The 24,542-nt window shown below is 38.5% G+C and overlaps 2 long non-coding RNA genes across 2 annotated transcripts in view; one reads left to right on the top strand and one right to left on the bottom strand.

The window, feature by feature from the left end:
• The window catches only part of LOC123987866, a 31,323-nt gene extending 18,687 nt beyond the window's left edge, over positions 1-12,636 (top strand). Inside the window, exons 2-3 of the long non-coding RNA XR_006829507.1 lie at positions 11,631-11,786; positions 12,099-12,636. This is a non-coding gene — a long non-coding RNA (uncharacterized LOC123987866). The remainder of the gene's footprint in view (positions 1-11,630; positions 11,787-12,098) is intronic.
• A 6,413-nt stretch (positions 12,637-19,049) lies between these two features.
• LOC114878523 lies at positions 19,050-23,457 on the bottom strand. Its single transcript, XR_003789760.2, has 3 exons — positions 22,986-23,457; positions 19,634-19,995; positions 19,050-19,243 (listed from the first exon to the last, which is right to left on the bottom strand). It is a non-coding gene; the product is annotated as an uncharacterized LOC114878523 (long non-coding RNA).
• Between the last annotated feature and the right edge of the window lie 1,085 nt (positions 23,458-24,542).

The raw sequence follows: 24,542 nt of genomic DNA, 5'->3' as shown, positions 1-24,542 counted from the left end.
TTTTTTTTTTTACTTTCAAGTTTGCTCAACGATAAGACGGACGGCATCGGGACAAGGAAGGAAATTCTCTTTGTGATACCATCGGACATCTTCTTATGTATGCACGAGACCTTTGTACGGAAATCTCGTGGCTTAGTTTGCTCGTGACTGTTTGGTGTGCCTCGAGTAATTTGCTTTTATAAGATGAACTCGTTTTCTCTTGATTTCTGCAGTCTAATAGAAACCTTGCAAATATTTTATGGTGGATTTAAAATCGGATCAAATTTAGATGGGACTGAATATCAAAGCAAGTTGCAAAATTTATATCTGTGGCTATTTAAAATATTTATGCGTTCGAACTTAAATTTTTCTAGATCACCGTTTTAAAATGTGCATAATATCTTATATCTCTCAAAGATAATTAAGACGTGTTAGGTATTCGAAGCAATTAGAGGTGTGCGAAAACTCGAAAATATCGAGCCTGCATTGTTCAGTTCGGCTTGGCTCACATCGGGTCCAGTCAGATTCTCAAAAGTATACATATGTGAAAATTGGAAAATAATTTCTGTCCTAATCCGAGTATCGGATACCCAAAATTTTCAGCTTCTCTTACACCTCTAGAAATGATGGATAATAGACTTAATAAAATATTTTTAAAATAACACCCCATATCATTTAATGAAATTTATGCAACGTTGAAACCCTAAATAACCATAATCTACTAATATCAAAAAACAGTGTAAAAAATAAAAATGTTTCATTACATAAATCGAACTGGTACAATTCGCATTCCATTATCCACGAAGCAAGTGTATTTACGTAGCGTGTACTCGCGAAGAGTGGCCAAAAGCGGATCCATTAAACGTGAAAGGATTTCCGGATGAGCGTCGCGGGCCAACAAAAAGATGGTCGTGCGGTTTCGGGCCGGACAAAACGGTCCATTCATTGCAGGCAACAACATCCTGGCATCGGTGCTAGGTCGAGTCTGTGACCTTATTCCGAGGACACGTCACGAGAGATGGCCGAACGAGGCTTGTCCATGACAAATTACGGATCGTTTCACGCCTGTAACGTGCCTGCTCACGCGCGAGCTGCGACTCGCCGTGTCGGGTCCACGGCACAGTAAGAAGAGGGTGGATTTTTACTGTTCGCGACAAAGAGGGCCTTAAGTCCCGAGGACAGTCGTGGCACGAATAATGCCTTTTGGGATTAGACCCGTAAAAGTGTAGACCACCCAACACAGGAAGAGGAAAATTGAAAGGACGAAGGGAAATCGCGCGTGCAATCGCGAGGATTATTTTCTCTCGGCGTGAACTGGAACGATTTTCTGAACGTCCAGCTTGGTAACAGATACGTCTTGCGTTTTGCTCTGGGGATGAAACAGGGGGATGAAAAGAGATATGTAAGATCCTGCTGTCGCTGACTTCCTGATTATTTTTATGGATCTCTTTTGGGGGTGGAAAAAGGAAGTTCTTATTGTTAGTAGAAGGTATGGAGGAGGACTTCATACACTGGTCATATATGTACCAGTTGGGTTGACAAAATTGAAATATAAAAAAGATTAGGTTTTTAATTATTTATTTATGTACAGGGTGAGGCATATCAAGTGTAAGAATTGAATATTATTACAAATATTAGTGATATGAAAAATGTTTATAGGTAAAGGTGGAGCACTTTAAAAGACAAACATTTTGACTTAATTTTTTTTCAATTAATCAATAACATAGAAAGCCAATGAAAACTTAAATATTAGAACCTACAATACCTTTAATTATTTTCTATCATTGGATAATGTTAAATTTCCCAGAACCAAATCATACTAAATTTAAAAAAATCATCTAAAATGATGCAAAATTTTTCCATCATCCCTTATCGATTCCAACGCACCACTCAAAGATGAAAAACTAATTAACACAGAACCCGTTACCATAAATCGATCACGTAACACGAATTTCCGGCAGGCTGGTTCAATTTTCCGTTCGTTAATCGATACCCCCCTAAATGGATCTCCAGTGGTCGGCAAAAAAATCAGTCGAAACCGGACGAATCGTCGAGTTCCCATGAACCTAACTGTTCCGCGGCCCTAATATTTGAGTAGATCTCTGGTTTCAATCGAAAATCAACAAGCAAAGAGAGAGAAGGAGAGAATTCGACTCTGGTTTCGATCGACGATTTTCAGCTTCACCCTGGACGAAGAGTACATCGGAGGGTGAAAAGAGAAAAAAATCGTCTGCCCTAACGGATTCTAGGGTGAAAGACGACTAGGATGTAAAAGGACGAAGGTAGAAAAAAGAAAAAGAAAAGGGAGGGATAAAGTTGTGAACACTGGTAAAAAATGCAGTGTTTCGCTTTTTCTTGCCTCGATACACCTTCTCGACCTCGATCTTCCTTTATTCTTCCTTCTTCTTTCTTCATAGTTCGCTCTGTTGCTTATCTTTATGATATTTGCGTGCATTATCTCGTAACGAATACACACGACCCAGGATTTCTCTCTGTGCTGCGGAAGATAGAGCCGCGTTTTCGTTTGCTAGCTACTCGAGAGAAGAGCTTCTCCTCTTCTTTTCTTTTTCTCTCTATCTTTTACTGTTTATCTGTGTCGGAGGAATTAGTCCGACCAACGAGGGACGAAAGCTTCTCTTTTGGCGAATTGCTTTCGATGTGAAGGTTTCTCCCTTGTCTCGTATTCCTATTTTTTTTTAAATAATGGAGTCTGTAAAATTGAATTGCTTTGAATAATGTAATTCTTTAAATTTGTATCTTCAAATTAAAAATCTAAATTCGTCGTAACAAACGTGTTAACCCTTTTCTTAAAAAAAGAATTTCCATTTCACCCTCACCCTTTTCAAAATTCTCCTAAGGGTAAGAAATTTCTTGGCTCGTTGTCCGAGATTAGCGGAAGTTGCTTTAAGCTAAAAAATAATAGTCGCCCTCTGCGCTCACCCCTAGCGATTGCTCGCCATTACGAGGACGTTACGCCGGTAATTAGCATAGTCATCCACAGGTGGTTGATCGTGAAATATATCGTGTCGGGGCCGTGGTGTACATAGGCGGTTAGGTACATAGAAGAAGAACCGAAGAGAGAGAGAGAGAGAGAGAGAGAGAGAAAAAGTCTGACACGACGGGGTGAATCAGCCGCGGAATAATAAGGACGAAAAAGGGTGGGGAGGGATCCCGCGAAGGATAATCGACGCTAAGGACGTCGGCTTAAGGACGCGCCGCGCTTCCCTGAGTAACTCACCGTCTGGTTGAGTTTTATGAATTTCCTTCGTCGCCACTCGGCTTGCTCGATTCTTAAACGGCTGTTATGGAAATTGAATTATAGCGGGTCTTTAAGCTTTCCTTCGGACGATGTTGAGTTCTGAATGGTGAGTGGGTTAAAAGGATATTGTGGCTGAAGGGGTTGAAGGAATTTTTTCGGTGGTTTATAAGAGTTTCACTGAACTTCAGTTAATATTTATCTTGTCATTGTAATATCTTTTAACGATACAAATTGTTCATCAAATTTCTTGTTATTAAAGTAATAAATTAATTTGTTTGAAAAATATATTAAAAAATAACAAATCTCTATGGTAAAATGTTAAACAATTCTTATATAATATATAAAGGTAAAATAAATATAATAAAATTAATAACAGCATGAATTTTACATAATATGTTTCAACTTATTTATACAAAAAATGTACCTATAAAGTATACATCAGTTGTTGAGTCAGCAGATGGACTGTTAAAAATCGTCTAACAAGTAGAGAAAAATTGGTGGAGGGAAACGTGTCTCCGTTCGTCGAAGCGGAGGCTTCGACAATGAACGGGTCCACTTTAAAACAAAGCATCCTATCAGATAAAACGGTTTTTCAATAGGAGAGGAGCGAGAGAGACGCATGAGGGCTGTCCAGTGCAGACTGATGCCACGTCGTGATTAACTTCAAACGAAGCACGCGCATCGTCCAGCTCTCGTTCCCGTTCTTTATTCCCGAAAACGTACCTTTTTCCTGCTTCTCTTTTTTTTTTTTTTTAATTCCTCCCTCCTTTGGAGCCGGGTCACGGTTTTATCTTATCACGCGACGACGAACTGTTTGACGCGAATCCGCGCGCATTTTTCGACAGACGGAGAAAAAAAGAAAGGAAAGAAAGACAGCGTTGCTAAAAATATTGATAAGTCCTGTGCAATTGAAACAAAGTAAATTTTATTTGAAAAAATTGTTTACAATAACAAATAATTTTAAGACACTTTGTATTTGCATAAGGATTCAGGATCTGATCGTTTAGTCTTGCAAGATGAAACGTTCAGTATATTCCGTAAGTGGTTGATTGAATGTGATCGATTAAAGATCAATAGCAATCTGCAGAAGTGTAAATGGATGAATGCCGATGAGCAAGTTAGCCGACAGACGTTTTTGCGTGCTACGGTAACGAGGCAGGCGTTAGAGGAGGCGCTCACCAGGCAGGGCCAGTTTCTCACAGAGTCATCGGAAACTTTCTCTGTATAGGCTAGCGTCAGATTTTTCAGGTGTATTCGTATAGGTCGTGGCGCGGGGTCAGGAATGCCCTTAATAAAGTAATCACACTGTAAGTATCCACGGGACGAGGCGCTCGTTATGCTGGAATAATGCCACTTTCCAAGCTGCGAACAAACGCTCGGACTCTATCGGTCTGTTAATTTATGCTCGTCCTTCTTGTATCTTTTTTCTTCTCTTGTTGGAAAGGATAACTTTGTGGCGTTTAGCAATCATGGTGTTGCGTATAGTGAAATAACTTGACGATTTTGTGAGCTGTGAACTACGATGAGCAGCTCTCTAGGTGGCCTTAATATCTTATTAAGTGGAGAATTATTAATGAACTTTTCAATGGTTATTGATTATTGATCGATAATAAAATTTGAGTTTGACGATACTGATTACTCTTTGTAAATTTGAAATATTATTATATTAGAAATTTAACTAGTAAATTTAAAAAACTTAAGAAGCAAGTAATGTGAAGTGCAATAATTGCATTTTGCATTTGGAGTTTAGAATGTGATTTGTTGATTTTAATTAGAGGCTTTAAAATTGTCTTCTTTGTGTTTAAGCATAAGAGGATGATTTAATTCAATACTTGAAACTGATAAATTTTAATTAATTTTAGAAACATGTTATTTATTTAAATACTAAAGATGTTGAATAAGAGACTATACTAAAAGTTCCTTAAAATAATCCTATTATTTTGTTATGGGTAAATACAGTTAAGTATCTTGTATGCATAAATAAAGTTTCAAAGTAAATTAATCATCAGTTTCATACGTTTGAAACTTACATTGGATATCTTAATTATGGAGGAAATTTTCTTTTATGTAATAGGAAAATTACCCATGGAGATCATGGCCCTTAGTAAATTATTTTAGTGATAATATATTTAATTAATAATTAATTAAGTAACTGATTGAAAATCTCATTAAATAATATTTTAATTTGTAACAAATCCCATGTATTATTTCCACAATGTTCCATTATTTCTGTTAATACAAGTGTTGCTAATTAGATGAATCAGAAAATTGCTGATTATATCGTAAAGATTATATCGTTATGGCATCTAACGTGTTAGAAACAAAGTTTCAATTATTTCTTAGATAAATAAAATTAATTTTCCTCGTTCGTTACTCAAAAACACGAATCACCTCACGAATAGGATCCACATTTCGTCGAAATAATCAGAAGGAAACAGCGTGCGACCACATTTCGCTAATCAGCCTCGCGTGTGTGCACCATTCGCGCCTTAATAGAGTCAGCCTCGTAAGTAGAAAAAGAAAAGGATACGAGTTGTCGAGTAGTTTCACGGAGTCCCTTTATTAGGGAAATCAAGAAATGTCTAACGGATACGAGGGCCATTGAAACGGCTGGTATTGCGGGCCGACTATTAACATTAATGAAACCGAGTGTATATACGTTGAAGAGCAACGTGGTGGGTGAAGACGAAACGAGCGGAGATGAGAGATAAGCGGCGTGCTAAAGCAGCACACGTTGTTGCTACCTGTACGTAAGGCAAGGAGAACCGTGTTCCGGTCACTCGCAGCCTTTTCGAAACTGTTAGCTTTCCCAGCTGTTTTCTCGCTCATAATATAATACATACAGTGATCGGATAACTCATGAACCACGAATGTTTGCTTCGTTTTTACCTGACGGTTGGAAAATGTCAATGTTGTAAACAGGGCCACGAAGAACGTTCTCCTCGTTGTTAACTCATTAATGACGCTTATTAGCGGGTAATTAAAGCGGTTTCAATGAGATTAACATTTAACGTTGAAGGTGGGATTGAATGGTTGAGAAAGAATTCTTTATTTATATAAAATGTTAAGATCTTAGAAGTTGAATTAAAATGAAGGAAATTGAAGATTTGCAAAATTATTTTACAAAAAATATAATTTTCAGTTATTTTGATGGATATACATTGTTAGTATAGGATAGGTTTTCCTGATTGTTTTAACCATCGAAGGTTCACATGTCTGAAGGAAATATAACGTAACCGTAAGATACGTAATTATGTAATTACTTGAGGCGTATGAATTTTAATGGGGCAAACGTCGACGAACGTATTCTTTGAATCAATGGAAGCAGAGATGTTCCCAGAAACAGACGATCGAGACTGCTTCGTTAAAAAGTTGGATTAAAATGCAATGATGGCGAGTCTGGAGGAAATCATGGTAAATTAGAATTTTCTGTTTACCACATAAGTAACGATAAAATGTACCATTTTGCTTTGATTCCAACTGAACACCCTATTATAAAAGTCTAACAAATTATTATACTTCTATTAACATTTTGATTGTAAAATTCATTCATATATTGATAAGGTGGAATTCATAAAAATTTCCTTCAGCATTTTAAAATGAAATAATTTATTCTATTAATTAGGCAATTTGAGTCGTTAATGACTATTGCCTTGATGATTAGGGAAAAAACTAAGCGATATGGTATAAAATGATGGTAAATAAAATTATTCAAAAACGGCGGCGATTGATCTTGCAACGTGTCATCTTATGATGTCACCCGGTCGTGAAGTTTGCCATCTTACGACGTCATACGTACGAAAAGCATAAGAAAAGTATTTCAACATCGAAAGATGAATAGAATAAGAACACAAGGATGGAAAGAGGTGTGTTTTCGTAAGCGATTCGCGGCTCGCGGCGCAGGAAGCATCGGGGCGACGAGGCGTGCAGCGAGCGGAGCCGGGCGATCGCGAAAGGTTTCACGGTGGTCCCCGGTCGTTCGTTCGCGCTTGCAGAGGTCGCCCGGTGAAATGGCCGCGGACGAGCAACTCTCCTCTCGGGTCCTCCTCGCGTTCGTCGAGCAAGAGGCGGCAGGAGGATGTGAGGGCGTGAGACTCCTTGAGTGTGGGAGAGTACAAGGCGCATTGTGGAAGTCGGTACGCCGACACCGACGTCGTAGCTGCCGTATAACGCGAGTCTGTCCCTCCTCGGCCCCTCTTGCTTTCCAACTTAGAGGCCGTGTGCACCGGGATACACAGAGAGAGCCGAAGAGTAGTCTCGTTTCTCGTGTGAACTGACCACCATGGGTCACGTACCTATTATCATTTCCCGCTTGCTGCCTAGAAGGAGGAAAGAATGAAATCTAGATCGCCGGAAGCCGCTCATAATTAACGCGCCGCGAGCTCGAGACGAAAGAGTGTAACGTGGAACTGGCGTGCAAGTCCACCGGGTTGCAGTCCACGACACCGAGGTGAGGTCGAAGGAAACGGTGAAAGAGCGAGCGGGAACGAGCGAGCAGGAAAATATTCGCACGTGGACCCTGGATGTGCCTGTGCGAGTTACTCGCTCATGCCGGAGCCGTTAACGCCGCGCTTAATGAACGCCTCGATCACCGGGATGCCACGTACTCGAACACGACTCTTTAATTGCTCGCACTTTGGATCATCTTTCAGGATATTTTGAGAATTAACGCTGCATTTCGTTCGAAATTTCATGCAGATCATAGGGCGATACAGGGTTGATTTTATCATCGAATTGATTTCAATGGATATTTAACATTCTATGAAATGTGAGATATGAATTTTCATAGATTGACAGGTTGTTATTATGAAAATGATAGGTTTACTAGATTTATGGAAACAAAATTACTGGAATGATCTATAATTTTAAAATGCAATTTCCCTTAATTTCATTCTTCTTATAAATACGTTGTGTAACATTGTGCTGTATTTGTAGTATATGCTTCGTTGCTTCACTTAAATTCACCAGGAGAATTTTTCGTTTTTGATTCTTATGAATGTTTAATTTTAATTAATCATTTCTGCTGAGAACTTGTCAGAATTATATCCTCTCTATCTTTGTATACTTAATTATTCACTTGAAATTCCAAGCAGTGTTGTGTTTAACTGGTCATATGTTCAAAGGAATGTTATAGATAAAACCATTAGATTAGAAATAGATTAGGAATAGATCACAATTATAAGTTTACCAAAATTAAAAAATATATCCAGTAATCTATCGTTGAAATAATTATTCAACCCCAAAATGTATTATACCAGAATACGAATCTCCCAAAGATCGTACACCATAAGTTTCATCCCCCTTGCAAAATCCTCCACGGTCGAAGGACCTCCGATCATCAGAATCCAGAAATGTCACTCTGTCCAGCGAAAGGGTTACGTGGCTGTTTTGACGATTTTTCCTTTGCCGAGGAGCGCAGCTGTTGTTTTGTTGCGCAAGCAACAACCGGGTCGAGCTGCCTGCAGGGGATTTTCATGGGGGTGTTGGACAACGTAACGCGTCGTCCGGCCTGTCCGTCTATCCTCTAAGCTTGAAAGGGTTTCTGTTGTGCTCAGGGTTCACGCGCGTGGAAATGAAAGCCGCCACTGCTGCACTCCCATTATATCACCTACCACCTTCGTCCACCCCCTCGAATACATATGGCCTGTCCGACTATATGGGGGCACGTCATCTTGCAGCTTGCGCAATGATCGGAGGATCCATTATCTGTCTTTCTTCTTTTCTCTCCCTCTCTCTCTTATGTCGCACGTTCTCGCGTTTGAAGTCCATTAACGGATGCAGCGAGAATCGTCTCTATGGGGGTAGGTTTGGTGAACAGGAAGGGCGGAAGGAATGACGATACGGTTTTGGCGATCGTGACTTAAATGATGGGAATATTTGCAGGAGAATATGGGAAAATAGGGTTGATTTTATTTGAAACAACTGAATTTTAACCCTTCCTCGAAATTTCATTGCAATTAGATAAATATTGCTTATTTTTTTGTTTGTATAATTTTAAATAAACTGCATTGAAAATCTTGAAATTATTATTTAGGGCATGCAAAATATGTAGTGGAAATATTTTCTAATGACCACCACTTTCACATCGATTAAATTAACTACCATGCTCTATTTCTGCTACAACTATACAATAAAGCGGCTCAGACCCCTCTACAGTGTCATTCTACCTCTTTGAAGTATTCAAATTCCACGGGAAAACATCCTCATCATCGAAACACAACGAAGTTGAAGGACTGTTCATTTAGAAGGTGGCCACGTATGGGCAGGAAAAAGTTGGTTGGCCCAAGGGGGTTGAAACCAACAGCTCGCTATCACGGATATATCTTACCGCACAAGGGCCGGTTACAGGGGTAGAAAAAGGGCTAAGGGGTGCGGACGGGTACGCGGAAAAAATCAGCCGGAGGCTGGATGGCTATTAATATTTTTTTCTCAAACGGCACCCCTGTTTAGCATAGGTTCCGCGTTGTCCCAGCAGCCCGTGGCCGTAACGTAACCCTTTGCAAACACCATGAGAAAAAAAACGGCCAACACTGGTAACCGAACTACGTCGATAGGATGTGCATCTCCTCGGTGTCTCACGGTGGAGCGTTTTTTGAATTGAAAAAGCATCGGCATGAATCCTTGCCTGTTCGAATGCGACAAAGGAACCAACGTGCCGTGTGATGTCGTTGGTGAGAAGAAAAAAGAATAGGAATTTTTGTTTGAAAAAAAAAGATAACGAAGTTGCACTTTGATGACAGGTGGATGTCTTTTTCTTTCGTTTATGGGAGGGGGTGTTTTGTTTAGAGTGGATTTAATATTTCTGTTTCTTTAAATACTTTTCTGTATTTCTTAATTAATAGTTTCAATGCCATGGGGATCGTTGGTTAGGGGCACCATAAATTTAATTAAATAATTAAATGTTTAGTATATTAAAAATTGAATTTTATATCAATTCTGTAATGTTCTATCTACCACTTCTCTCATTTTTCAAAATATTTTGCAATATTTCAAATTATAGATATTTTTATATTATAGTTAGAATTATTAAATATTTTCTACCTTTTAAACAAAATTAAAATGTCCTATGTGCTTTTGTCGTGCTAATTGGTCTTACCTGATGATTATATCATTTTTCTTAGATTTTTAGAACATCAGGGCAGAATATATTTTGGAACGGGGTAAGTATCGATATAAATAATGAATAAAAATATCGATACTTTGATAGTATCAACTCAATCCTGAAGATGTTAGACGGTCAGTGTCGAGGGTCACCGAAAGTCGATTCCCTGATTACTCGTCGGACGCAGGGTCAGCGGAAAAACAAAGGCAAGCCATTTCATTATTCCCGACGTTAATTAATTATTCGCCCCGCGACCGACGGAGTAATTAATCTCGGCTGAGATAGAGATCCACCGACTGGAAACGTGGCCTCTGACAAATGTATTTTTTTCGCTGAATCGCGCGAAACCAACCCTGCCCTAATACGCTCATTGATCGACTATTGATCTCGTAGGACCCTTTCTCATACCTTAAGACCAATTCAGTGATCTGTGCAATAAGTACTCATATTGTTAATAATAATTTGAGAAGCCAGTTAAATATCTAACTCAATATTCATGAACGAGAGAAATAACGAAAAATCTCCATCGATTGGCAGATTTTCCGTTCTTTCATCCCCGCAGGGTGAGCTTAACGTATCATTACAACACTGCTGCCACTGTCACCTCGTAATTTGACTAAGCTAAACGAGCCAACCATTCATTCATGGCCGTTCACGTTTTCATGAGGGATTCCCTGTCTTTTATTGGGCGAAATCAATCGAACGACCGGAATCACACATATGGTCAAACGGTCAAAAAAGAGGGTGGGCTACCCGGAAAAATGACCAAACAGACGTGACCGTGGCACGTGAAAAAGTCACCACGATTCAATGTGATATTTGCACCCTCGCCCGATTCTATTGGCAAAATCAGGGTTGTTTTTATCCTCGAAACTGTATATCCTGTGATTAGGCTAGGAAAAAATATAGGAATAAGTAAAATATAGCAAATGGTGCAGAATCTTTGAGGAACTAATGAGGGTACTTTTAGGGGTTGATGGTCAGTCCAATTTTTTGTTACTGTTTTTTATTTCATTTTATGGGAAAACAAAAATTTCTAAGGTTTCCTGTAGAGGTGGTATTTAAGTCTCTGTAGTTTTTAATTATTTTCAGTGAATATTTTATTCCTATTCTATTGTTTATCATTTCAAGTACCTAATAGGAATATTTTTAATTAGGTAAATAAAATAATTCCTAATTCCTACCGTAAATTAAATTATTAATTCAGTCAATTGCATTTCAACTTAAGTAATGTATGTATGCTATGTTACAATAAAGGACAACACTAATTTTATTTTTCTTTTGTTTCAGAGAGAAAAGGATTTTGAAGGCATCTTCAACGACCAAACGATCTTCGATGTAGTTTCAACGACATTTCTTCACAAGACCTCTCCTCCCTCCATTCATCCTCGTTCGGAAAAGGGCGCGTATAAATCTACAAGGTAAACGCGGAGCGTCGAATTTCACGTGAGTAATTTTATAACCGTAAATCGACCTTTCAACGATCTTCCGCAACGAGTCGAAAAGCATGAAAGCTGCGAGGGCAGAAAAACCTTAGAGAAGATTAGAAAAAGGGTGCAGAAGCACTTGCTCGATTTCTCCCTCTATTCTATTTTTATTTTTTCTTAGTTCCTTCAACTATTCTTCTGTCTTTCCTATCTTTTTTTTCTCTTCCGACGAGATTCTCATTGCAAAAAAGCCTTGTGTATAAATCGTACGCAAAAACGAGGTGGAAGCTGTCGGGCCCTTAATTTAGTTAATTTAGATTTTATCCGTTAGCTGGTGGAAAAAAAGAAAACCGTACGATCTTTCCGAGAGCGAATACCGGGGAGAAGAAAAAAACGGAATGCAAAGCTGAGGAAGGGGTTAAAAACGCCCCAGCAGACCAGCATTATTATATACTTATTTAAGATCAGTCTCGAGGGTTCCCAAACGGGACGCTTTTTTTTTTCTCGATGGCCCGCATTATTTTTTTCATCCAACTCTGCTCAACTACCCCCTTGTATCTTTCACCCTTCACTCTTCCTACTGTTCTCCCGTTTCCAGTTTTTTCCTCGACCACCGCTTCGTTATAATCGGTGTGAAATGATAACCGATCGAGATACAGCACGGTGTCCCGATTGTTTTTTGTTGTTGCAGAAACAACGTCTCGCGAACGTATACGCAAAAAAGTGGTCGAAGGAAGCAGGGTGGTAAAAAGGTAAAAAATTTACGGTTTTAAAATCACGCGAGAAATTATTATGCGTCGACGAGCAGAGGGGTGAGCTACCCCTTCACGCAAGATTCGTTAACTTTTTACCACCGTGGTCTTATCGCGTATCGAAACTTCCTCTCCCTTATTCGCGAACTGTACCCTGCGGTTCTTTGTTCTTTTCGTTACTTTTCATTAGTATTATTTACATTTCTCCAGGATTATTGGTAATAGTTATGGAATTAAATTGAATTAAAGTTCTTATAATTTTTTTCCGCAAAAATGATGCCACTTTTCGAGCCGAGGGTGGTCCAGGCGCGAATGTACGTGACTTTGTCCGGGAAGAGGGTAGGTCGGGTGTCGCGAGCGACAACGTGCCGGGGGTGACTTTTGGTGGACATGTGCAATTTGACCTGTTGACCCCGGAGGCCGTGGCATCGCGCGAGGGTCGAAATGTATTTGGGGTAAAAATAATACAATTTACACATAATAGGGGAGAAACGGGACAGGGATGCGCTACGGTATTCAAATGACGCGTGCACGTGGGGCAAAGTAACTGGAAGATGCACCATTGAGGAGGGGTGGTCAGGGGGTTGGTGCACAATGGTCGTCGTTCGATCGATCGATACCAGTCGCCTTCGATCGCTTATGAATACGAAACAAACGTGATTTCGCCTGTGTCTCACTTGCGCTGTTCACCCTCGAGTTTAGTTGCTTGTTGTTTTTTTTTTCTCTTCCGTCGTCGTCTTTCCTCGTTAAGGGTGGAAATAAAACTAGCTGAATTTCTCACGATTTCCTCTCAGCTGGCTCGCGTAAAAAACGTGACCGGCGAAATTTACGGATTTTCGGGAATTTTTCAATCGACACTGAAAAAACTACTCGCGATCAGGATTCCCACGAGTAGGGGTGCTTTTTTTAGTTGCGGAATTTCTTGAGTATCCTTGACGAATAGGTTTGATAGTTTAGACTTTCAAATTTTTGTTTGAAATCGAGTTTATATGAGCCACGTATATTTATATTTTTGCATAGTAATTATAAATTTGATTAATAATAACAAGATGATAAACTTCAATGAATCTAAAGCCTTTTAAAATATTTATATTTATTCCTTTTTCAATTCAACTTTTAAATGAACGACTAATGTAATTTCTTCAAATTATCATAAGGCAAAAAGCAATAATTATTCAAATAATAATTCCTAAAGACTGATTAGGGCCACCTTGGCCTCGAAACGTAAAACAGAAGTTAATTAGCATAATCAAATACTGTGCTACATACAAAATAAAAGTGATTGGTTTGCTTCGACATCATGATATTCTTGGTTACAAGGAAACGGTTCTACATGTGATCATCATTTTCAAGTCGTGAAAGACCAGTAATTTTCTCACAAAATATTCGCGTTTGTACATCTGCCTTTCGTGAGGTTGCATGGAATAATCAGCTGAAAGTAGCGTTAAAAATCCAGGTCTTCGATGTACTTCAGAAAATAAGGAAGCGAGAAACGGCACGCAAATCTGCATTTTTATTATCACTAATTATAAATGATTTAGCAAAGAGTTACCTACTTCAATTTTAAGAGAAATTATTCAGAAATTTGTACGATTTTTGTATGCTATAAAATTGGTAATTCTTATACTCTCTTTTTTAGAAGATTGTTGATTAACATTCAACAAATATCAATTTGCAATTAACATAAACGCTATTCAAATTAATAATCTTTTACTACAATGTTCACCCCTTTCACTGTCATACACTCCCATAGACGTTCCACCAATTTCACTAATTACACATTAATTAATAATATTCTAAAAGCATCTCCTAACTTTTCTCTCAGTAATAAATATTTATTCTATTATTTACCAACTCGTTCGGTAATTTACACCTCGTCTCTTGCATTCAAGTCTTCTCCAATGCAAGGGTTAACAAAAAGTAAAACACTAAGATGAAAATATAGAAGCTCAACCCATTTTAGGGTTGACTTCCCAGTTTTGGTTAAGATGAGGAAAAAGTTAGCCGATCTACGATGCACAGCTGGAATGGCTCGTGCTCGAAACCACGTTACCCGGTTACTATTTTTGTTACCAAAAGGGAGAGAAGATCGCGTTCCATGACTGGAAAATCCTAACATCCCTCAAGACTGTCTCTTTCCCCTTTCCCTATCCTTATCGAGTGCTTACCCCCGACGTGGTCGTTGCTCGCGAGAAAAGACGAGACGAATACGGCCGCCCATTCGTTTCTGACTCATCTGGCGTGGTTGGTAGGCGTGACAAAGACAGCAACATCCTCGGTGCTAAATCCTAGCCAGCGACGAAGGAGATGTTACGTCGAACCGTTAACTCTTGGTGAAATTGTCGCGCCCACGCCACCTTCTGTTTCCTTCCAACGAATCTTCAAACTCTTCCTATTGTATGTAGGTACTTCATACGTTTCAATGAATTGCACCATCCGGTATTCCTTGCGGTTACTGTCTTCTTCTTATACTCGATATCGTTGCAAATGATTTTAATGGTGGAGTGATACTAACGACTCGATTTTTGGTAGCATTTTGTATTTAGAAATTGAGCTCTAACATAATGTGATCAAAGAGAAAGAGATGTAATGTGATTATAGAACATAAGAGAGGAAGGAGTAATAATTAACTAATTGACTATAAGAGGAGCAGGCAACGTAACAGGGAAATATGATTAATTTCATATCGTATATACGATATATCGAATGAGAAATATATTCATCGGAAATAGGGAATAGCTAATTGAAAAGAAGAAATAAGAATGATGATTATAGTGAAAAAGGAATAAAAAGAGAAGGTAATTAATTTGCGATCAGAGGGAAATAGGGAATAAAAGGAGTGAAGAGAGTAGAATAACCGGGAAGGGAGGAAAATAATTGCGGTAAAGAGCAAGTAAAAAGAAAATAATTAACTTCTGTTCACAGCGAAAGGAGTACTGATTAAAGGAAGAAAAGTAATCAAACGTAAAACATTCAAAATATTTATTAAAGAAAATAAATACATGATATTAATTTTACATGATATAGTTTTCTTGTTATACATAACAGTAAATTATTTATTTCTTTAATGTACTTAAGTTTTACGTGCAATATTTTTTTCATTATTAATAACTTTAACATATTAATTAACATAATAATCCTCCTTTACTTTTCGTCAATTCAGTTTCCATTTTAACACATCAATAACAAAACTATTTAAAAAAATTTTACAAATGAAAATGTAGTTTAAAAAATCTTTAAAAACAAAGTTATTTAATCAGCATCTCAAACATTTCAATCCCGCGGAAAGGAATCTTTCACCGCTCTAACTCGTCACTCGATAAGCAATTATTCTAATTATTTCCGACCGAAATACTTGTAATTAACCTTCGCCAGTCGTCAATTAAGCGTCCATCATCTGTTCGTGATACCATAAATCACAGTTTCACGATTCGTGTCACGGCGTGTTTCCTCATCCAAGTACTCTCGACTTTCTTTTCTTTCCCGTTGAAAACTACCCCGACACGCGTGCCAAATAAAATCGTGGGCAGACGCGACGTGACTGTTGGAACGGTCCCTTCGATCGTGGTGCTAATTACCATCGAGCTGGGAATAATAAATTGTTTCCAGGCTCATAGGCAATAAATATCGTTCCTACGTGCAACGGCACGGCGAAGATTACGTACGCGCGTATTTACGTGCACGTACGGGGGCCGATACAGCTTTCTATCGTTCGAGAACGATAGACTCGCTTATTATCGACGATCGGACTCGCGTGCGAGCCACCTAAGCACGTGCGCGTACCAGTGATTACAGATCCAACAAGGCTAGACATGCCTTCGTTTTCAAGGGGTTTTGAATTTGTGCCTTGAGAACGAATGCCACCTGCTCTATCTTAAGTATAAAAATGTGTAACACTTCGCACTGCAACAGTCTAACGCACGTTGATAGTAGTAGCAGATACTCATTATCAATCAGTGTCTCGAACTCAGCCTTGCCGTGTTACAGCAACAAGATGAGCAGTAAGGGGAGGTTGATCTAGTTTCATCGCCAAAACCCGCGGGGGCGTCGGGAGTGGAGGCTCCAGGCGCCTTTGCATGTGGCCCGAGGAGAAGCCGGCACCGGGTGCGACCCCCGGTGCCGGCCACAGGGTAGGCAGCAGAGGGAGGCTTTAATTTGGGCCTCCCCGATAGGGGCACCTATGTGCCAGGCGTGGAGGGCTCCGGAGTAATATACATAAGGTCCCAGAGCCCTCTCTTAGCGCCAGTGTCGGTCGTCGTGGGGTTTTAGTCAGTAGGAATCTGACACTCCCCCGCTGCCCTCCCCCAGGGGACGGTGGGGGGTCTTATGCAAGATTTCCCCACGTTAAAGAAAAAAAAAAAAAAAATATTTACAGCCATTGATTCAAGTAAAAGTCACTGGCTGCGGCACCGTTATCAACCTAGAGCGAAGTGAAACAGTATCAGTCTTATAGCGACCGCCGAGGGGTGCAGATCTACCTGCTAAACACACATATACCTTTATATTATTTTCTGCGTTCATTTAATTTGCTGCATTGATCTTCTTAGCTTATTGAATAAACTCATTAGGAGGAAGAACGTGTTGATTTTATTACACCTGTGTGCATCCTTTACATCTCTGACTCCTTTACATCTCTGCACCCCGTACATCTCTGCATTATTTACATCCCAAGATTCCTTACATCACTGCATCCCTTATATTCTTGCATGCCTTACATCTATGCAACCATTATATCACAATATTCCTTAGATCACTGCATCCCTTATATTCCTGCATGCCTTACATCTATGCAACCCTTTTATCCCAACATTCCTTACATCACTGCATCCCTTATATTCCTGCATGCCTTACATCTATGCAACCCTTATATCCCAACATTCTTTACATCACTGCATCCCTTATATTCCTACATGCCTTACATCTATGCAACCCTTATATCCCTGCTTTCCTTACATATCTGCTTTCTTTATATCCTTTGCATCCCTTACGTGACGTCGAAACAGCGCCCCCTAGTGGCGAAAAAAGGAACTAAAGTACTAATAAATTTAGCGCCCTCTGGTGACGAAAAAAGGAACTAAAGCTTGCACAAATTTTGGCCCTCTAGCGGCAAAAATGTGAACTAAAATTTCGACCTCGAGTCAGCGCCATCTGGTTTTGAAAAAAGGAACTAAATCACGTAGCAATTTTGGCCCTCTAGCGGGAAAAATGTGAACTAAAATTTCGACCTCGAGTCAGCGCCATCTGGTTTTGGAAAAAGGAACTAAATCACGTAGCAATTTTGGCCCTCTAGCGGCAAAAATGTGAACTAAAATTTCGACCTCGAGTCAGCGCCATCTGGTTTTGGAAAAAGGTACTAAATCACGTAGCAATTTTGGCCCTCTAGCGGCAAAAATGTGAACTAAAATTTCGACCTTGAGTCAGCGCCATCTGGTTTTGGAAAAAGGAACTAAATCACGTAGCAATTTTGGCCCTCTAGCGGCAAAAATGTGAACTAAAATTTCGACCTCGAATCAGCGCCCTCTGGCGGTAAAAAAAGGAACTAAATGATGAATAAATTTTGCCTTTACTTACCTTTACTTACCTTTACTCGAACCAGTTTTTATAATATATTATTATATTTATAATATATTTATTATAAGGGTTGCAGGGACCTAGTTACAGGGATGTAACTGATGCAGAGATGTAAGGGGTGCGAGGATATAATTAGTGCAGAGATATTAGAGATGCAGGAATATAAAGGATGCCAGGCTGTAAGGGATGCAGAGATATAAGGAGTGCAGAGATAGAAGGAATGCAGGGAAATTAGAAATGCTGGGATGTAAGGAATGCAAGGGTATAAGTGATACGCGGACATCAAGTCCCAACGAGTCCATGAAAAGAATGAAAAAAATAAATAATTGCGAAGGGAGGCCTTGGTCCATAAAGAGGAATAAGATAATAAATAATTGGGAAGGGTGGTCTCCACAAGGCCCATAAAGAGAAATAAAATAATAAATAATTAGGAAGCCTGGGTTTGGCCCATAAAGAAGGATAAAATAATTAATAACTGAAAAGTGTGGGCTTTAACCCATAAGGTGGGATAAAATAATAACTAAAAGGGGTGGTCGGCCGAAAATCAGAAGAGGGATTAAATCATAAATTTTATGCCTTCTTGATAAGCTTATTTAATAAGCGAAAAAATAAATGAGATCAATTAAATGAGCTTAGAAGTACATACATGTGTGTTTGATAGGTTGATCCGCACTCCTCGGGGGTCGCTATAAGACTGTGGAGGTCGCACCTCGTTGTAGGGCAAGAACTTCCGATGTTGAGAAGTAATTACAGTGTTTTGATTTAAGATTGATTTTCATGGATATTATGTTCTTAATTTATTAAAAATCAAACAGTTATTGAATGTTGTATACATATAGAGAAATGAAATTGGATAAATTAAATAATTACTCAGTTGCTTTTTTAAAATGATTTACTTAACAAGGTGTATGAAGTGAATACAAGTTTGTCAAATAATTATAATATTAATTATTCAGTCTTGTGCTGCTTTTAAAGTGTCGAGTCCAGTCTTCTGCATTTGTAGTTATTGTGTGCACGTAAAGTTATTGGGTGGCCCGATGCAACTGTGAATTTTATACGTTTTACGTATGCATGTAACCAGTTGTATATTCGTGGAATACTTTGAGTGGAAGCCTTTGATCTGATGATTTGTAGAATAAGCTGTAGTTGCAAGCTGCACAAAGGAAAATATTTTTAAGCAATGTTGAAAATAAAATACACGAAATTGTAGGTATTTCTATTTATAATGAATAAATTTTGTGATAATGACTCTAGATTTGAAAATTGTTTTGTGGAAGATATTATCTATTTTATAGAGGCATTGATATTATTTATTCATAATTTAGTATACATTTTATAAAGCTGAATGAAAACCTAATTTTGAAATTATTATGAAGCAAAAGGTCTTCAAATTCTCTAAGTAAAGGAAGTTTTAAAATTTCATAGCTCTAAAGTTCTAAAACTTCAAATTTCTAAAATAATATTTTAACAATAACTAAATTTTGGAATATCATCACCATTCTGAAGAAAAATAAAAATATAATTTAAAATTATTTATAATTACCACTAGTGATGCAATTGTTAATCTTCCTATCTAGCAAACGAATCACCAGTGTCATTCGTGATCGCATGATTTCGAGTCTACGATCGGTGCCATGCACGAGGCTAGAGTTCGTCCAAGACGAGGCCGGCTGGCACTTTGCTTACGTTTTTCACGGTGCTTCGAAGGTCTGAAGGTATTGACCGGTGGCCCTCTTGGTACAGCTCGGTACCAAGGCCCCTAAGGCGTACCTGGTATATGGCCATCCGTGCTGGCTGGTACCAACTATCGAACAAACTGACCAGTAGTCACGATACCCCAACGAAACTTAACTTCACTGGCTGCCTACACCTGTTTCTCCCTCGCTTTCGACGACCATGAGACACCTGGAATTTTAAACGGACATTGGTCACGTACGATGGAACGTCATGGGTTTCCTTTAGAAATATGGGGTGATTTAGATTTTAATTAAGTGGACTAGAATTAGTATGAAAAAATGGTAAATGAAGGCGAAATATAATAATAGATTATTACATGAAATGGTATTGAATATTTTGAAAATTTTTTAATAAAATGTAGATAGCAGCAATTTAACTAATATTGATTTATTTGTTTAAATTAATATAATGTGAGATTCTAATTACCAACATCAAAAACAAATTGCTTCAATAATTAAATAAGTGTTAATAATAATCTCTCAATTATTTATTTTATACATAATTTTCAAGAACATCTAAATACCTTCAAAAATTTTTGAAGAAGAATACTATGAAGAAAGAAAAATTTAACAGTCAATACTCCATGGAAAGATCATGGGTCCTTCCGAAACCATAAAAAATGAAAGCTGAAAAGTAGAACGCGAACGCGATCAAGATCTTCGATAGGAAGATTCGGTTTTCTTTAAAAAAGGATCGCAATTTACGCGTATGTCGTGTAGAGCTCATCCCAAGGACCACGGTGATCCTTTCACATGGACCACGATGAAGGAAGAAAGAAACAGAGAAGGAGAGAAAGAAGCAATGCGACAGTTGCGCGAAAAAAGGGTCCAACGCTCCTTCACGGATGCGAACGGTGGAAAAAGGGTTCGTATAAAAAAAAAAAAACTGATCGGCCAGGATCTAAGATATAAAAAAAGATTTTGTCCCCCTGTTGAAGCAACCCCGACGGTATCCTTCCTTTCCTGAGGGTAAGAACGTACGACGATCACGACGGGGGGACGCTGGTTTTTGCAGCTGGCCCTGTCCCGAATTTACCGACCAAAAGGATTCGGGGGTCCATTCTTTTGGCCTGGACGAATAAGCTCGAAAGGACCTGCGTCCATGCAAGGAGATGCATCTGACCTGCTCGGCTTCGTACTCTTGCCCTCGATTCACGCTCTTCTCTCGACCTTTTTGCCCTCCACTTATCGCTTCTTCCACGCATCGACTCTGGACATGTATCCCTTTGTGTGCCTGATTTTTTCCTTGCCTCGTTGTTGTACGCTGGATCGTGGATCTACGGTGTCGGTTTTTTTTAGGGGTAGTTCTTGGTGATAGTTGAGTGATTGATGTATGAAGGATTTATTAAAAATGAAATATATAGAATTTATAGTATACCTATGGTGGGACATATTTCTTAAGGGGTTGTTGATGATTATTTAAGAATTAGGAATGAAATTTATATAATTTATGGTCTTATGGAGGGGCTTCTGTTTTAAGAGGTTGTTGATAACAGTTAAGTTACTGATGTATAAACAGAGAGTATATTTATTTTTACTTGTTAAATGTTAGTACTTTATAGAAATTCTATTGATAATTTAATTATTGATAAAGAATTTGAAGATAGAGGGATAGGACAAAACACGAAATGTTTTATTAGAGAAAATAGACGGTGTAATATTTGTACACTGTAAGATAATTCATATTATCTTCATTTTATACATTTTACACTGTTCCTTTGAAACTTATTCTTCCAATATTACCCCTACTCAAAATACGTTTTCCATCAACAAACCACCCCCTCCCCATTTTCAAGTACATACCTAAAAACTATCGTAAAATAACATCTGTAAAGACGACGAACACGCTCGTTTTACCCGAAATCTTCAATCGAATCAAAGATCCGAGACACCCTTAGCATAAAAGGGGCCAAAGGACCTCGTGTCCTTTCGCGTAATCCCATCGGACGTCTCCAGAACGTAGGTACGCCTTCGAACGGAAGATCGATCCCTATAGAAAATTGTCCGAGCAATTTGCGATCTTTCACGATCCTCGTCGAAGCACGAAAACGAAGCCAGCGTGCTAGAGCATGTGACATAATCCTGTAGGACTCTTTGTCCCGCTCGCGCGTTAGGACATGGATCCCCGAGGGAGGCGAAGAGTAACTGGCCGCATTACCGTAAATGCGAAAAACAAGCCTATACACAAAGACGGTGCAGAGCTTCGTTCAAGAACACGTTATTCGAATCTTCTTTTCATTTTTAGCCGTCTTCTTCTCGTTGGTCGGTGGAGAAAGACTATTCGTGCCGCGTCTTTTATTCGCGGTTTGATTAAAATATCCTTTGTAGATCGATCGATCTGTTCGATGAAAGGAACTTATGATTCACTCTGATTACAAGACCGATCTGGTTTGGTGAACTTTTTGTCGTATCGAGAGAATGAGGTTGCCAGATTTTTGAAAGGATGAAGAAGTTGGACTACAAAAAATGATGGGATTAATTGATGGTGAAATATGTATCGTGTTTATAGATTTAGTAAATGAAATAAATCAGGATTGGAATGAAATATTTTGTCCAATTCTAACGACTTTTAATAAAAATGAGAAGATTGATTTGAAGTAATTAGAAGAAATTATATAAAAAACATAATTATACAATCTTTAATTACAAGTTAATGGTAAATTATTCCTAGTCTGATTTAGTACTTCTAATTACTTCGAAATGATAAATATTGTTACTTTTATTAACGTTTTGGTAAATCTACTGCTATAAATCCCTTAAGTATAATATTAATGTATGGGCTGATGGTCATAATATATTATCGTATCATGACAACACGTACATCATTTTCTCAAGTATTTTTGGCTGAAAGAAAATTGTGAAAGGAAAAGCAGGGAATTCTGATATTTAAGAAATAGAGAAGACTGTATAATAGTTAACAATAATAATCAATAATAATAGTTATTAATCAATAATCATTTCAATGTATTTTAAAATATAAAAAGGAAAAACCAAACCCAGCTTTGGATCATCTAATTCTAACTCAATTTTACAGTCCTTAGCGACTAATAAAAATGTGTATTATTTAAAACAAAGGAAATTCACATATTCCAAATAAATATATTATGCATTTAAAGGGTTGATCATCATGGAATCACTATAATTACCCTCCTCATTTACCAATTAATCCTATCAAGCATCGATTATCGGCATCTCAACTATCCAACCAATTCTTCCTCTTTGTCTTCCAGAAAAGTTCAACGAAAACTCGTTCAGGAGCCGGCATTGCCAGCCAAACGAGCGTTTACGATTACGACGACAAACTGGAAGATCCGATTCTTATCTCGATGCTTTGTTGGCGAATCGGACCTGGTTGCGACGCGATGGGCTGCCACTTCGCAAATACCACGGTTAAAATACTTGAATCACGTCGCGGAAGGACGTCAGAGCGTGGATCGTCGAGCCGCGGGGAGAGTTTGGCGGGCGATAAATTAATTCCAGCCCGAAAGGCCTTCGTCCGGAATTTTTTCGTCCGTGGTCACGCTAAACGTGGCGTCGCCGCGGCGAGAAGGGAGCAAACAATTGTACAAACAGCACCGTATTTCATGATAACACATGTACAAACAGCCTTACGTAAAGCTGGCAATTACGATAAAACTGGACGGGCGAGAAAAAACATGAGCGCACTTTTCGTGTGTACAGAACGAACGGGTCCCGTGCGGCAGGGGCGGAGGGACGAGGACGTCAGGCGTGGCGACGACATCGAATCAAGACGCACGTGTCTTTTGGGTCATCGTTTTTCGGGATGACTCGAGATTTTCGCCCTGGCAACCGATCCTTCTGACTTGAATCCGTCAGATCTGGGTTTCAGGAAGAGGGTTTGTCTGGATAATTGAAATTTAGGGGTGAGAAGAGGGGTGTATTGGAAATTGGCTATAAAGGCAATTGTAATAACATGGTTAATTGGACAGTTCACAGGCCAAAGTGATTAACCCCACTTATTTAATTTTTTAAAATTTTAATGTCAAAGCACTTGATTAATTCTTAGTTAATTGTAGTTAATTGATAATTGATAATTTCATAGGTTGAATTTGTATTAAACTATGATTCTAAATGCAATAATATTCCTAATTCTTTTTTAAAAGTTATTTTTTTAAAGGTAATGAATTACAAAATATACAAATATTGGATGTTCTACTTTTAACGAATAATAATTTAAAAGAGAAAGCAAGCATCACTTTCCATATTCGCGATAATTTTTTTATGATAAATTTGTGGTGATTTTGAAGGAACAAAGCAATAAAACAGAGCCATTAATAAGATTGAAATTGGGAAAGGTCTTGATAAAATATCGCAATGCAAACCCTTGGTTTTATTTGAAACTTTAAATCTTTCCTGATACGTTATAAAGCAAGTATTTACTGTTCGCTGGCGTTTAAAAGATAATTGAACGAATTGAGTGTGACTCATTTCATTTGCTACCTGGTTTCATCAGACTTTATGTTAATATAATGATAAGAGGGACATTAATCGTCCAAGCCCCTCTGAGATAACTTTCTTTAAATTGTGCAATGTTCTTGTGATGACCACGTGAATGTTTTCTCTGCGAAATAAATGACGTGGAAACAATTCAAGATAACAGGCTTCACTTTTATATGCATACAATGAAAGTTTGATGTTACTTATGAGAATACATATTTAAAAACCAAGTAATTTTCGAAGATATTTTGAGTGCTT

The sequence above is a fragment of the Osmia bicornis genome, chromosome 6 (assembly GCF_907164935.1).
Source record: "Osmia bicornis bicornis chromosome 6, iOsmBic2.1, whole genome shotgun sequence".
NCBI classification, from domain to species: domain Eukaryota; kingdom Metazoa; phylum Arthropoda; class Insecta; order Hymenoptera; family Megachilidae; genus Osmia; species Osmia bicornis.
Note: the sequence above shows the minus strand (reverse complement) of the source record. Positions and strands in the feature narration are given on the sequence as shown.